This window comes from Manis pentadactyla, chromosome 7, assembly GCF_030020395.1.
Source record: "Manis pentadactyla isolate mManPen7 chromosome 7, mManPen7.hap1, whole genome shotgun sequence".
Taxonomy (NCBI): Eukaryota; Metazoa; Chordata; class Mammalia; order Pholidota; family Manidae; genus Manis; species Manis pentadactyla.
The window spans coordinates 95,798,216-95,814,095 of record NC_080025.1 but is presented as its reverse complement, the minus strand read 5'-3'; positions in this window follow the sequence as shown (position 1 = coordinate 95,814,095).

The following is a 15,880-nucleotide window of genomic DNA, read 5'->3' as shown; positions in this document are numbered from 1 at the left end:
ATTTAATAAATGTGCCAGTTTCCTGTTTTTGATAATGTGCTATAGTTATGTAAGATGGTATCGCTGAGTGAAGGTACATCTACTTTTGCAACTTCTGGTTAGTCTATAATTATTTTCAAATTGAAAGTTAAAAAAATATTTAATACAGAATCCCAAACATGAGTAAGCCTATTGGTTTGCAGAACCCAAGTAATAAGCAAAAAGGAAAAGTCTTCATTATGGAAGAGGATCTTGAAATGACAGATGATTTTTTAAAGAAATGATAAAAATGAATGCGACAGCACCAGAGCGATGGGTGTAAAGGAACATGCATTTTACCCTCAGAAATGACAGTGCAAACCCAGCAGAAAGGAGAGCTTAACACATTGCAGCTTGCTCTGCACAAGTGGGGCTGGAAAACACTTGCAGTGGATTGAAGATCACAACTGTAATGCCAGGTGCAGCAGGCCAGCATTTCCCGAAACCTGCTCTGATTCGGAGCCATATAAGCTGCTGCTTTAGAAAAAGAGGAAACTGAAAATAACAACAGATCAGGTTCCACTGTTAATCCAGACTGGGAGAAAGAAAATCAGGACAATGAGGCATCTACCTCTGATGTCACAACCTTTGTCTTCAAACATGATGACTCCATTCACCACACCTCTTCTCCATTGTTTAGGGGTCCCAGTGTCTTACACATCCACTTAGCCAAGCTAACTTCACAGCTCCAGCCCAGGCAAAGGCCTATGTTTAGTCTTATTTATTAGCAACTGAAGATGTTTAAAGCTGTGATAATAATTCTATTTTAATTACTCTTTTGCATACTACTTTTGAGATATTATAGTTTTTAATAATATGCCTATAACCCCTTTGCCCTCTTAGGCCTGTTACTTATATTGTGCAAGATCCCATACTGTGGTGATTTTCTGTAGTACTTATCTGGTTACCCTCTCTCATACGTTAGCATTTCCCTGGTTACTAAAATCACTCTTTTCTTTTGTTTTCTGGCCATTTGTGTATCTCTTATCCCTTTTGTTGTGACACATGTGTTACAATTTATACCCATCTTTTCTATTGGCTTGTCTTTTTCTAATATGTATGAGGTTTTAAAAGATAATTTCTGGGGAGTGGCGGAAGATGGCGGCGTGAGTAGAGCAGCGGAAATCTCCTCCCAAAACAACATATATCTATGAAAATATAACAAAGACAACCCTTCCTAGAATAAAGACCAGAGGACACAGGACAATATCCAGACCACATCCGCACCTGAGAGAACCCAGCGCCTCGCGAAGGGGGTAAGATACAAGCCCTGGCCCGGCGGGAGCCGAGCACCCCTCCCCCCAGCTCCCAGCGGGAGAAGAGCAGGCAGAGCGGGAGGGAGACGGAGCCCAGGACTGCCGAACACCCAGCCCCAGCCATCCGGGCCAGAGCGCAGGGCCCTCGATACTAGGAAAACAGGGCAGCAAGAACAGTGAGCGGGCACTGGAGGCTGGGCGACAGAGGACATAAGAAAAGCGCGCGACCATTTTTTTTTTTTGCTTTTTTGCTGCTTTGTTTTGGCGAGCGCTTTTTGGAAGTCTTAAAGGGACAGGGACCCCAATACTAGGGAAACAGGGCAGAAAGACCGGTGAGCAGAGGCCTGAGGCTGGCACCGGAGAATAAAGAAAAACGAACGACCACCTTTTTTTTTTAATTAAAAAAAATTTTTTTCTTGTTTTTTTTTGTGGTCGTTGTTTTGTTTTGGCAGGTGCTTTTTGGAAGTCTTAAAGGGGCAGGGCGGGTCACTTAATCCAGAAGTAGGGAATCCGGGGATCTCTGGGCACCCTAACCCCTGGGCTGCAGGGAGCAGGGAGGCCCCTTACGGAGATAAATAGCCTCCCAGCAGCTCCTGCTCAAACGCGACTCCACCATTTTGGAGTAGCTGCCAGAGCCAGGCCACGCCCACAGCAACAGCGGAGATAAACTCCATAGCAGCCGGGCAGGAAGCAGAAACCCTGTCTGCGTGCAGCTGCGCAGCACAAGCCACTAGAGGCCGCTGTTCTCCCAGGAGAGGAGGGCCACAAACCAACAAGAAAGGAAGTCCTTCCAGCCGTCACTCGTCCCAGTTCTGCAGACTATTCCTATCACCATGAAAAGGCAAAGCTACAGGCAGACAAAGATCACAGAGACAACACCAGAGAAGGAGACAGACCTAACCAGTCTTCCTGACAAAGAATTCAAAATAAGAATCATAAATATGCTGACAGAGATGCAGAGAAATACGCAAGAAAAATGGGATGAAGTCCGGAAAGAGATCACAGATGCCAGAAAGGAGATCGCAGAAATGAAACAAACTCTGGAAGGGTTTATAAGCAGAATGGATTGAATGCAAGAGGCCATTGATAGAATTGAAATCAGAGAACAGGAACGCATGGAAGCTGACATAGAGAGAGACAAAAGGATCTCCAGGAATGAAACAATATTAAGAGAACTGTGTGACCAATCCAAAAGGAACAATATCCGTATTATAGGGGTCCCAGAGGAAGAAGAGAGAGGCAAAGAGATGGAAAGTATCTTAGAAGAAATAATTGCTGAAAACTTCCCCACACTGGGGGAGGAAGTAATCAAACAGACCACGGAAATACACAGAACCCCCAACAGAAAGGATCCAAGAAGGGCAACACCAAGACACATAATAATTAAAATGGCAAAGATCAAGGACAAGGAAAGAGTGTTAAAGGCAGCTAGAGAGAAAAAGGTCACCTATAAAGGGAAACCCATCAGGCTAACGTCAGATTTCTCAACAGAAACCCTACAGGCCAGAAGAGAATGGCATGATATATTTAATACAATGAAACAGAAGGGCCTTGAACCAAGGATACTGTATCCAGCACGACTATCATTCAAATATGACGGTGGGATTAAACAATTCCCAGACAAACAAAAGCTGAGGGAATTTGCTTTCCACAAACCACCTCTACAGAACATCTTACAGGTACTGCTCTAGATGGGAGCACTCCTAGGAGCACAGCACAAAACACCCAACATATGAAGAATCGAGGAGGAGGAACAAGAAAGGAGAGAAGAAAAGAATCTCCAGACAGTGTATATAACAGCTCAATAAGCGAGCTAAGTTAGGCAGTAAGATACTAAAGAGGCTAACCTTGAACCTTTGGTAACCACGAATCTAAAGCCTGCAATGGCAATAAGTACATATCTTTCAATAGTCACCCTAAATGTTAATGGGTTGAATGCACCAATCAAAAGACACAGAGTAACAGAATGGATAAAAAAGCAAGACCCATCTATATACTGCTTACAAGAAACTCACCTCAAACCCAAAGACATGTACAGACTAAAAGTCAAGGGATGGAAAACATATTTCAAGCAAACAACAGTGAGAAGAAAGCAGGGGTTGCAGTACTAATATCAGACAAAATAAACTTCAAAACAAAGAAAGTAACAAGAGATAAAGAAGGACACTACATAATGATAAAGGGCTCAGTCAAACAAGAGGATATAACCATTCTAAATATATATGCACCCAACACAGGAGCACCAGCATATGTGAAACAAATACTAACAGAACTAAAGGGGGATATAGACTGCAATGCATTCATTCTAGGAGACTTCAACACACCACTCACCCCAAAGGATAGATCCACTGGGCAGAAAATAAGTAAGGACACGGAAGCACTGAACAACACAGTAGAGCAGATGGACTTAATAGACATCTATAGAACTCTATATCCAAAAGCAGCGGGATATACATTCTTCTCAAGTGCACATGGAACATTCTCCAGAATAGACCACATACTAGGCCACAAAAAGAGCCTCAGAAAATTCCAAAAGATTGAAATCCTACCAACCAACTTTTCAGACCACAAAGGCATAAAACTAGAAATAAACTGTACAAAGAAAGCAAAGAGGCTCACAAACACATGGAGGCTTAACAACACGCTCCTAAATAATCAATGGATCAATGACCAAATCAAAATGGAGATCCAGCAATATATGGAAACAAATGACAACAACAACACTAAGACCCAACTTCTGTGGGACACAGCAAAAGCAGTCTTAAGAGGAAAGTATATAGCAATCCAAGCATATTTAAAAAAGGAAGAGCAATCCCAAATGAATAGTCTAATGTCACAATTATCGAAATTGGAAAAAGAAGAATAGATGAGGCCTAAGGTCAGCAGAAGGAGGGACATAATAAAGATCAGAGAAGAAATAAATAAAATTGAGAAGAATAAAACAATAGCAAAAATCAATGAAACCAAGAGCTGGTTCTTCGAGAAAATAAACAAAATAGATAAGCCTCTAGCCAGACTTATTAAGAAGAAAAGAGAGTCAACACAAATCAACAGTATCAGAAACGAGAAAGGAAAAATCACGACGGACCCCACAGAAATATAAAGAATTATTGGAGAATACTATGAAAACCTATATGCTAACAAGCTGGGAAACCTAGGAGAAATGGACAACTTCCTAGAAAAATATAACCTTCCAAGATGGACCCAGGAAGAAACAGAAAATCTAAACAGACCAATTACCAGCAACGAAATTGAAGAGGTAATCAAAAAACTACCAAAGAACAAAACCCCCGGGCCAGATGGATTTACCTCGGAATTTTATCAGACATACAGGGAAGACATAATACCCATTCTCTTTAAAGTTTTCCAAAAAATAGAGGAGGAGGGGATACTCCCAAACTCATTCTATGAAGCTAACATCACCCTAATACCAAAAACAGGAAAAGACCCCACCAAAAAAGAAAACTACAGACCAATATCCCTGATGAACGTAGATGCAAAAATACTCAACAAAATATTAGCAAACCGAATTCAAAAATACATCAAAAGGATCATACACTATGACCAAGTGGGATTCATTCCAGGGATGCAAGGATGGTACAACATTCGAAAGTCCATCAACATCATCCACCACATCAACAAAAAGAAAGACAAAAACCACATGATCATCTCCATAGATGCTGAAAAAGCATTTGACAAAGTTCAACATCCATTCATGTTAAAAACTCTCATCAAAATGGGAATAGAGGGCAAGTACCTCAACATAATAAAGGCCATCTATGATAAACCCACAGCCAACATTATATTGAACAGCGAGAAGCTGAAAGCATTTCCTCTGAGATCGGGAACTAGACAGGGATGCCCACTCTCTCCACTGTTATTTAACATAGTACTGGAGGTCCTAGCCACGGCAATCAGACAAAATAAAGAAATACAAGGAATCCAGATTGGTAAAGAAGAAGTTAAACTGTCACTATTTGCAGATGACATGATACTGTACATAAAAAACTCTAAAGACTCCACCCCAAAACTACTAGAACTGATATCGGAATACAGCAAAGTTGCAGGATACAAAATCAACACACAGAAATCTGTGGCTTTCCTATATACTAACAATGAACCAACAGAAAGAGAAATCAGGAAAACGACTCCATTCACAATTGCATCAAAAAAAATAAAATACCTAGGAATAAACCTAACCAAAGAAGTGAAAGACTTATACTCTGAAAACTACAAGTCACTCTTAAGAGAAATTAAAGGGGACACTAACAGATGGAAACTCATCCCATACTCGTGGCTAGGAAGAATTAATATTGTCAAAATGGCCATCCTGCCCAAAGCAATATACAGATTTGATGCAATCCCTATGAAACTACCAGCAACATTCTTCAATGAACTGGAACAAATAATTCAAAAATTCATATGGAAACACCAAAGACCCCGAATAGCCAAAGCAATCCTGAGAAAGAAGAATAAAGTAGGGGGGATCTCACTCCCCAACTTCAAGCTCTACTATAAAGCCATAGTAATCAAGACAATTTGGTACTGGCACAAGAGCAGAGCCACAGACCAATGGAACAGACTAGAGAATCCAGACATTAACCCAGACATATATGGTCAATTAATATTTGATAAAGGAGCCATGGACATACAATGGCGAAATGACAGTCTCTTCAACAGGTGGTGCTGGCAAAACTGGACAGCTACATGTAGGAGAATGAAACTGGACCATTGTCTAACACCATATACAAAAGTAAACTCAAAATGGATCAAAGACCTGAATGTAAGTCATGAAACCATTAAACTCTTGGAAGAAAACATAGGCACAAACCTCTTAGACATGAACATGAGTGACCTCTTCTTGAACATATCTCCCCGGGAAAGGAAAACAACAGCAAAAATGAGTAAGTGGGACTATATTAAGCTGAAAAGCTTCTGCACAGCAAAAGACACCATCAATAGAACAAGAAGGATCCCTACAGTATGGGAGAATATATTTGAAAATGACACATCCGATAAAGGCTTGACGTCCAGAATATATAAGGAGCTCTCACGCCTCAACAAACAAAAAACAAATAACCCAATTAAAAAATGGGCAGAGGAACTGAACAGACAGTTCTCCAAAAAAGAAATACAGATGGCCAACAGATACATGAAAAGATGCTCCACATCGCTAATTATCAGAGAAATGCAAATTAAAACTATAATGAGGTATCACCTCACACCAGTAAGGATGGCTGCCATCCAAAAGACAGACAACAACAAATGTTGGCGAGGCTGTGGAGAAAGGGGAACCCTCCTACACTGCTGGTGGGAATGTAAACTTGTTCAACCATTGTGGAAAGCAGTATGGAGGTACATCAAAATGCTCAAAACAGACTTTCCATTTGACCCAGGAATTCCACTCCTAGGAATTTACCCTAAGAACGCAGCAATCAAGTTTGAGAAAGACAGATGCACCCCTATGTTTATTGCAGCACTATTTACAATAGCCAAGAATTGGAAGCAACCTAAATGTCCATCAGTAGATGAATGGATAAAGAAGATGTGGTACATGTACACAATGGAATACTACTCAGCTATAAGAAAAGGGCAAATCCAATCATTTGCAGCAACATGGATGGAGCTGGAGGGTATTATGCTCAGTGAAACAAGCCAAGTGGAGAAAGAGAAATACCAAATGATTTCACTTATCTGTGGAATATAAGAACAAAGGAAAAACTGAAGGAACAAAACAGCAGCAGAATCACAGAACTCAAGAATGGACTAACAGGTACCAAAGGGAAAGGGACTGGGGAGGATGGGTGGGTAGGGAGGGATAAGGGTGGGGAGAAGTAGGGGGGTATTAAGATTAACATGCATGGGGGGGTAGGAGAAAAGGGAGGGCTGTACAACACAGAGAAGGCAAGTAGTGATTCTACAACATTTTGCTATGCTGATGGACAGTGACTGTAAAGGGATTTATAGGGGAGACCTGGTATAGGGGAGAGTCTAGTAAACATAATATTCGTCATGCAAGTGTAGATTAGTGATAGCAAAAAAAAAAAAAAAAAAAAAAGGGCAGTTCCTGTGTGGTAACCTCCAACGAGTTCTACACAAGGGTATAAAGGGCATATAAAAGTGTAGGCAAAGGGTCTGTTTGTGTTTATACAGAGGATCAAAGCCTAATTGGGCTACCCCGAAAATGAACTAAGATACGATATGAAAAAGAACTTCCAACATCTGCACTCTCTGGAAGACTCATGCCAGAAAATGATCATCAAAAAACCCCAACAAAGATCCATGCACTGCTACAGCTGTAGATGCACTCATCCCACCAGTTCCTGGACTTGCCATGGGAATGAGGAAGGAGATATCTAAGCTGGCCTGTGCATACATTAAAACAACAAAATTGGACTGGATCTATACTGTTGGAACTCAACCAAGAATTTGGAGAAGTACAAATTGTAGTGCTCCAAAGTCTTACAACTACAAACTATTTACTGTTAAAAGAACATATGGGATGTGAACAGTCCCCAGGAATGGGTTGTTTTAATTTGTCTGATTTCTCTCAGACTGTTCAAGTTCAGTTGGACAATATCCACCATATCATAGATAAGTTTTCACAAATGCCTAAGGTGCCTAACTGGTTTTCTTGGTTTCACTGCAGATGGCTGGTAATTACAGATATGCTTTGGTTATGTAACTATACTCCTATTATGTTAATGTGTGTGTGCAATTTAAGTAGTAGCTTAAAACCTATACATGCTGAAGTTACTCTACAAGAAGATATATCAAAGAAATAATCAATCTTCCCATGTTTTCTTCCGCCTGCTACTTCTATAGCTTTTCTTCTTCCTTCCTAATTACAACCCTTAAATAGAATTCGTGCCTCATATCAAATTTACCGAGTATCATAATTCTTCCAAGTGGTAAAGATACCTCAAGACAAATGCTGGGCATAGAAGCCACAGGGCATAAATATGCAAAGAAGTAAAAAGCTAACTTTTTCAAACAATAAGGCTTCTCTCTCACTTACCAACTTCACATTTCCCTGTATGGCCCCGGAAGATGACTGGTTAGCCAGAGACGGGTAAGATTCCTCAAGGGAGGAACAACCTAAGACAGGCACAGTCGCAGGGGGGCCATCAGGTGAGAAATTGGGGATCAACAGAGGTGAGGCTTAGAACCTCACCCCCCCGTTCTGAGAGAAATCTTCTGCATACGTGGATGTTTTATTGCCCTGGTCTAGCTTGGATTAACACATAGTCTACAGGCACACACCTGATCATCTACATGTGCTCTCTTACAACACTAAACTATGTTTTCTACCTTTATCTTGTATCTACCTACCACTTCAGCACCTTTTTAAAAATAATAATAATAAAGAGAGAAATGTGGTATCCACATATAAATCAAGTATAAAAACCAAATGAGTATTCATATTTGAACTGACTGTTTATAGTTCATAATGCATGAGCAAAACCGAAAGTTTCTGTGATGACTGCCCTTGTACTGTTCACTATGTAACTTATTCATTATGTAAGAATTTGTTCTACATGTAAGAACTTGTTTGTTATGCCTCAGAAGATTGGAGACTGACAAAAATTAGGCTTGGGGTGGAATAATGATTGTGCATTGAGCATTGACTCCCCTATACAGAATTTTATTGTCGTTAACAACCATTTGATCAATAAATATGAGAGATGCCCTCACAAAAAAAAAAAAAAAAAAAAAAAAAAAGAAGGACAGACTTCCAATGGTAAAATAAATTAGTAACCGGGATGTAATGTATAGCATAAGGAATATAGTCAAGATATTGTAACAGCCTGGTAGGGTGATAGCTGGAACCTAGAATTATGTATATAAATGTTCTACCACTGTGTTGTACACTTGAAACTCATGTAATGTAATACTGTGTGTCAACTACCCTTCAATAAAAAATAATTATTTAAAAAAAAAAAAAAAAGATAATTTATGGATATTAATCTTTCATTTGTTATATTTGATTCAAATATTTTCCCGGTTATTTAACATATTTCTTTTTCCTTTTCGGCCTCTGTTTTTATCAAGATACTATGTGTCTATAGTTAAGTAATACTGCTACTAAATTCATACCCGCAAGTTGATTTCCTTTGAAGCTAGTGCAGCTTAAACTGAAGAGTGGTCACTTCATGGGCTCTTGCCAGAGCCCTGGGGAGGCTCTATAAACCTTTAAGATCTTTTTATAGCCAGTGTGCACATAGTCGTGTGTTTCTGTACAATTTACAAACGCAAGGTATGTTGATAACAATGTGTTGAGACTGCTGCCTCTTTCCGCTCCTGCCTTCCTCATGCTGGACGGTGCTGGAATTACTGCGACTTAGCTAAGAGGATGTTGAAATGGGAACATATTTTGTTTGGGTTTAGTGGGGTATACTTAGGTGGTTCACAGTTGCCTCCACATACAGTAGGTCCTTGTCGCCACGGTGGTGTAGGAGCAGCTTTCAGAGAAATACTTGTGTTTGTTCCAGTTCATCTCGAGTCCTGACACAGAGATCACACTGCAGTGTGAATGTGTTCCTTTCTCCCAGCACTGGAAGCATGTGAGAGGAGAAACGAGCTTTGAAATTTATAGGGCTGAAAACTAGTCTATGGAAAATGTTTCTGATGATCAGATATGTAAATTAGGAATAGGTTTCCATCCATGCCTGGAAGTTCTTATGTGTCATAAATTGCTTCATCAGTACATAATATATCATTATAAGAACATGGGTAACAAAATGGTATAAGAGTATATTCAATTTAAAGAGTATTTTAAAAATTCTTTTTTTTTTTTTGTAGATAATTATTTTTTACTGAAGGGTAGTTGACGCACAGTATTACATTACATTAGTTTCAGGTGTACAACACAGTGATAAAACATTTATATACATGACAATTCTAGGTTGCAGCTATCACCCTACCAAGCTGTTAAATACCTTGACTATATTCCTTATGCTATACATCACATCCCGGTTACTTATTTATTTTACCATTGGAAGTCTGTCCTTTTTTTTTTTTTTTTTTTTTGTGAGGGCATCTCTCACATTTATTGATCAAATGGTTGTTAACAACAATAAAATTCTGTATAGAGGAGTCAATGCTCAATGCACAATCGTTAAACCACCCCAAGCCTAATTTTCGTCAGTCTCCAATCTTCTGAGGCATAACAAACAAGTTCTTACATGTAGAACAAATTCTTACATAATGAATAAGTTACATAGTGAACAGTACAAGGGCAGTCATCACAGAAACTTTCGGTTTTGCTCATGCATTATGAAGTATAAACAGTCAGTTCAAATATGAATACTCATTTGGTTTTTATACTTGATTTATATGTGGATACCACATTTCTCTCTTTATTATTATTATTTTTAAAAAGGTGCTGAAGTGGTAGGTAGATACAAGATAAAGGTAGAAAACATAGGTTAGTGTTGTAAGAGAGCAAATGTAGATGATCAGGTGTGTGCCTGTAGACTGTGTTAATCCAAGCTAGACAAGGGCAATAAAACATCCACGTATGCAGAACATTTCTCTCAGAACAGGGGGGGTGAGGTTCTAAGCCTCACCTCTGTTGATCCCCAATTTCTCACCTGATGGCCCCCCTGCGACTGTGCCTGTCTTAGGTTGTTCCTCCCTTGAGGAATCTTACCCGTCTCTGGATAACCAGTCATCTTCCAGGGCCATACAGGGAAATGTAAAGTTGGTAAGTGAGAGAGAAGCCTTATTGTTTGAAAAGGTTAGCTTTTTACTTCTTTGCATATTTATGCCCTGTGGCTTCTATGCCCAGCATTTGTCTTGAGGTATCTTTACCACTTGGAAGAATTATGATACTCGGTAAATTTGATATGAGGCACGAATTCTATTTAAGGGTTGTAATTAGGAAGGAAGAAGAAAAGCTATAGAGGTAGCAGGCGGAAGAAAACATGGGAAGATTGATTATTTCTTTGACATATCTTCTTGTAGGGTAACTTCAGCATGTATAGGTTTTAAACTACTAATTAAATTGCACACACACATTAACATAATAGGAGTATAGTTACATAACCAAAGCATACCTGTAATTACCATCCATCTCCAGTGAAACCAAGAAAACCAGTTAGGCACCTTAGGCATTTGTGAAAACTTATCTATGATATGGTGGATATTGTCCAACTGAACTTGAACAGTCTGAGAGAAATCAGACAAATTAAAACAACCAATTCCTGGGGACTGTTCACATCCCATATGTTCTTTTAACAGTAAATAGTCTGTAGTTGTAAGATTTTGGAGCACTACAATTTGCACTTCTCCTAATTCTTGGTTGAGTTCCAACAGTATAGATCCACTCAAATTTGTTGTTTTACTGAATGCACAGGCCAGCTTAGATATCTCCTTCTTCATTCCCATGGCAAGTCCAGGAACTGGTGGGATGAGTGCATCTACAGCTGTAGCAGTGCGTGGATCTTTGTTGGGGTTTTTTGATGATCATCTTCTGGCATGAGTCTTCCAGAGAGTGCTGATGTTGGAAGTTCTTTTTCATATCGTATCTTAGTTCATTTTCGGGGTAGCCCAATTAGGCTTTGATCCTCTGTATAAACACAAACAGACCCTTTGCCTACACTTTTATATGCCCTTTATACCCTTGTGTAGAACTCATTGGAGGTTACCACACAAGAACTGCCCTTTTTTTTTCTTTTGTTTTTGGTATCACTAATCTACACTTACATGATGAATATTATGTTTACTAGGCTCTTCCCTATACCAGGTCTCCCCTATAAATCCCTTTACAGTCACTGTCCATCAGCATAGCAAAATGTTGTAGAATCACTACTTGCCTTCTCTGTGTTGTACAGCCCTCCCTTTTCTCCTACCCCCCCATGCATGCTAATATTAATACCCCCCTACTTCTCCCCACCCTTATCCCTCCCTACCCACCCATCCTCCCCAGTCCCTTTCCCTTTGGTACCTGTTAGTCCATTCTTGAGTTCTGTGATTCTGCTGCTGTTTTGTTCCTTCAGTTTTTCCTTTGTTCTTATATTCCACAGATAAGTGAAAACATTTGGTATTTCTCTTTCTCCACTTGGCTTGTTTCACTGAGCATAATACCCTCCAGCTCCATCCATGTTGCTGCAAATGGTTGGATTTGCCCTTTTCTTATGGCTGAGTAGTATTCCATTGTGTATATGTACCTCATCTTCTTTATCCATTCATCTATCGATGGACATTTAGGTTGCTTCCAATTCTTGGCTATTGTAAATAGTGCTGCGATAAACATAGGGGTGCACTGATCTTTCTCATACTTGATTGCTGCATTCTTAGGGTAAATTCCTAGGAGTGCAATTCCTGGGTCAAATGGTAAGTCTGTTTTGAGCATTTTGATGTACCTCCATACTGCTTTCCACAATGGTTGAACTAACTTACATTCCCACCAGCAGTGTAGGAGGGTTCCCCTTTCTCCACAGCCTCACCACCATTTGTTGTTGTTTGTCTTTTGGATGGCAGCCATCCTTATTGGTGTGAGGTGATACCTCATTGTAGTTTTAATTTGCATTTCTCTGATAATTAGCGATGTGGAGCATCTTTTCATGTGTCTATTGGCCATCTGTATTTCTTTTTTGGAGAACTGTCTGTTCAGTTCCTCTGCCCATTTTTTAGTTGGGTTATTTGTTTTTTGTTTGTTGAGGCATGTGAGCTCTTTATATATTCTGGACGTCAAGCCTTTATCGGATGTGTCATTTTCAAATATATTCTCCCATACTGTAGGGATCCTTTTTGTTCTATTGATGGTGTCTTTTGCTGTGCAGAAGCTTTTCAGCTTAATATAGTCGCACTTACTCATTTTTGCTGTTGTTTTCCTTGCCCGGAGAGATATGTTCAAGAAGAGGTCACTCATGTTTATGTCTAAGAGGTTTTTGCCTATGTTTTCTTCCAAGAGTTTAATGGTTTCATGACTTACATTCAGGTCTTTGATCCATTTTGAGTTTACTTTTGTATATGGGGTTAGACAATGGTCCAGTTTCATTCTCCTACATGTAGCTGTCCAGTTTTGCCAGCACCATCTGTTGAAGAGACTGTCATTTCACCATTGTATGTCCATGGCCCTTTATCAAATATTAATTGACCATATATGTCTGGGTTAATGTCTGGATTCTCTAGTCTGTTCCATTGGTCTGTGGCTCTGCTCTTGTGCCAGTACCAAATTGTCTTGATTACTATGGCTTTATAGTAGAGCTTGAAGTTGGGGAGTGAGATCCCCCCTACTTTATTCTTCTTTCTCAGGATTGCTTTGGCTATTCGGGGTCTTTGGTGTTTCCATATGAATTTTTGAATTATTTGTTCCAGTTCATTGAAGAATGTTGCTGGTAGTTTCATAGGGATTGCATCAAATCTGTATATTGCTTTGGGCAGGATGGCCATTTTGACAATATTAATTCTTCCTAGCCACAAGCATGGGATGAGTTTCCATCTGTTAGTGTCCCCTTTAATTTCTCTTAAGAGTGACTTGTAGTTTTCAGAGTATAAGTCTTTCACTTCCTTGGTTAGGTTTATTCCTAGGTATTTTATTTCTTTTGATGCAATTGTGAATGGAGTTGTTTTCCTGATTTCTCTTTCTGTTGGTTCTTTGTTAGTGTATAGGAAAGCCACAGATTTCTTTGTGTTAATTTTGTATCCTGCAACTTTGCTGTATTCCGATATCAGTTCTAGTAGTTTTGGGGTGGAGTCTTTAGGGTTTTTTATGTACAGTATCATGTCATCTGCAAATAGTGACAGTTTAACTTCTTCTTTACCAATCTGGATTCCTTGTATTTCTTTGTTTTGTCTGATTGCCGTAGCTAGGACCTCCAGTACTATGTTAAATAACAGTGGAGAGAGTGGGCATCCCTGTCTGGTTCCCGATCTCAGAGGAAATGCTTTCAGCTTCTCGCTGTTCAAAATAATGTTGGCTGTGGGTTTATCATAAATGGCCTTTATTATGTTGAGGTACTTGCCCTCTATTCCCATTTTGCTGAGAGCTTTTATCATGAATGGATGTTGAACTTTGTCAAATGCTTTTTCAGTATCTATGGAGATGATCATGTGGTTTTTGTCTTTCTTTTTGTTGATGTGGTGGATGATGTTGATGGAGTTTCGAATGTTGTACCATCCTTGCATCCCTGCGATGAATCCCACTTGGTCATGGTGTATGATTCTTTTGATGTATTTTTGAATTCGGTTTGCTAATATTTTGTTGAGTATTTTTGCATCTACGTTCATCAGGGATATTGGTCTGTAGTTTTCTTTTTTGGTGGGGTCTTTGCCTGTTTTTGGTATTAGGGTGATGTTAGCTTCATAGAATGAGTTTGGGAATATCCCCTCCTCCTCTATTTTTTGGAAAACTTTAAGGAGAATGGGTATTATGTCTTCCCTGTATGTCTTATAAAATTCCGAGGTAAATCCATCTGGCCCGGGGGTTTTGTTCTTTGGTAGTTTTTTGATTACCTCTTCAATTTCGTTGCTGGTAATTGGTCTGTTCAGATTTTCTGTTTCTTTGTGGGTCAATCTTGGAAGGTTGTATTTTTCTAGGAAGTTGTCCATTTCTCCTAGGTTTCCCAGCTTGTTAGAATATAGGTTTTCATAGTATTCTCTAATAATTCTTTATATTTCTGTGGGGTCCGTCGTGATTTTTCCTTTCTCGTTTCTGATACTGTTGATTTGTGTTGACTCTCTTTTCTTCTTAATAAGTCTGGCTAGAGGCTTATCTATTTTGTTTATTTTCTCGGAGAACCAGCTCTTGGTTTCACTGATTTTTGCTATTGTTTTATTCTTCTCAATTTTATTTATTTCTTCTCTGATCTTTATTATGTCCCTCTTTCTGCTGACCTTAGGCCTCATCTGTTCTTCTTTTTCCAATTTCGATAATTGTGACATTAGACCATTCATTTGGGATTGCTCTTCCTTTTTTAAATATGCTTGGATTGCTATATACTTTCCTCATAAGACTGCTTTTGCTGTGTCCCACAGAAGTTGGGGCTTAGTGTTGTTGTTGTCATTTGTTTCCATATATTGCTGGATCTCCATTTTGATTTGGTTATTGATCCATTGATTATTTAGGAGCGTGTTGTTAAGCCTCCATGTGTTTGTGAGCCTCTTTGCTTTCTTTGTACAGTTTATTTCTAGTTTTATGCCTTTGTGGTCTGAAAAGTTGGTTGGTAGGATTTCAATCTTTTGGAATTTTCTGAGGCTCTTTTTGTGGCCTAGTATGTGGTCTATTCTGGAGAATGTTCCATGTGCACTTGAGAAGAATGTATATCCTGTTGCTTTTGGATGTAGAGTTCTATAGATGTCTATTAGGTCCATCTGCTCTACTGTGTTGTTCAGTGCTTCCGTGTTCTTACTTATTTTCTGCCCGGGGGATCTATCCTTTGGAGTGAGTGGTGTGTTGAAGTCTCCTAGAATGAATGCATTGCAGTCTATTTCCCCCTTTAGTTCTGTTAGTATTTGTTTCACATATGCTGGTGCTCCTGTGTTGGGTGCATATATATTTAGAATGGTTATATCCTCTTGTTTGACTTAGCCCTTTATCATTATGTAGTGTCCTTCTTTATCTCTTGTTACTTTCTTTGTTTTGAAGTCTATTTTGTCTG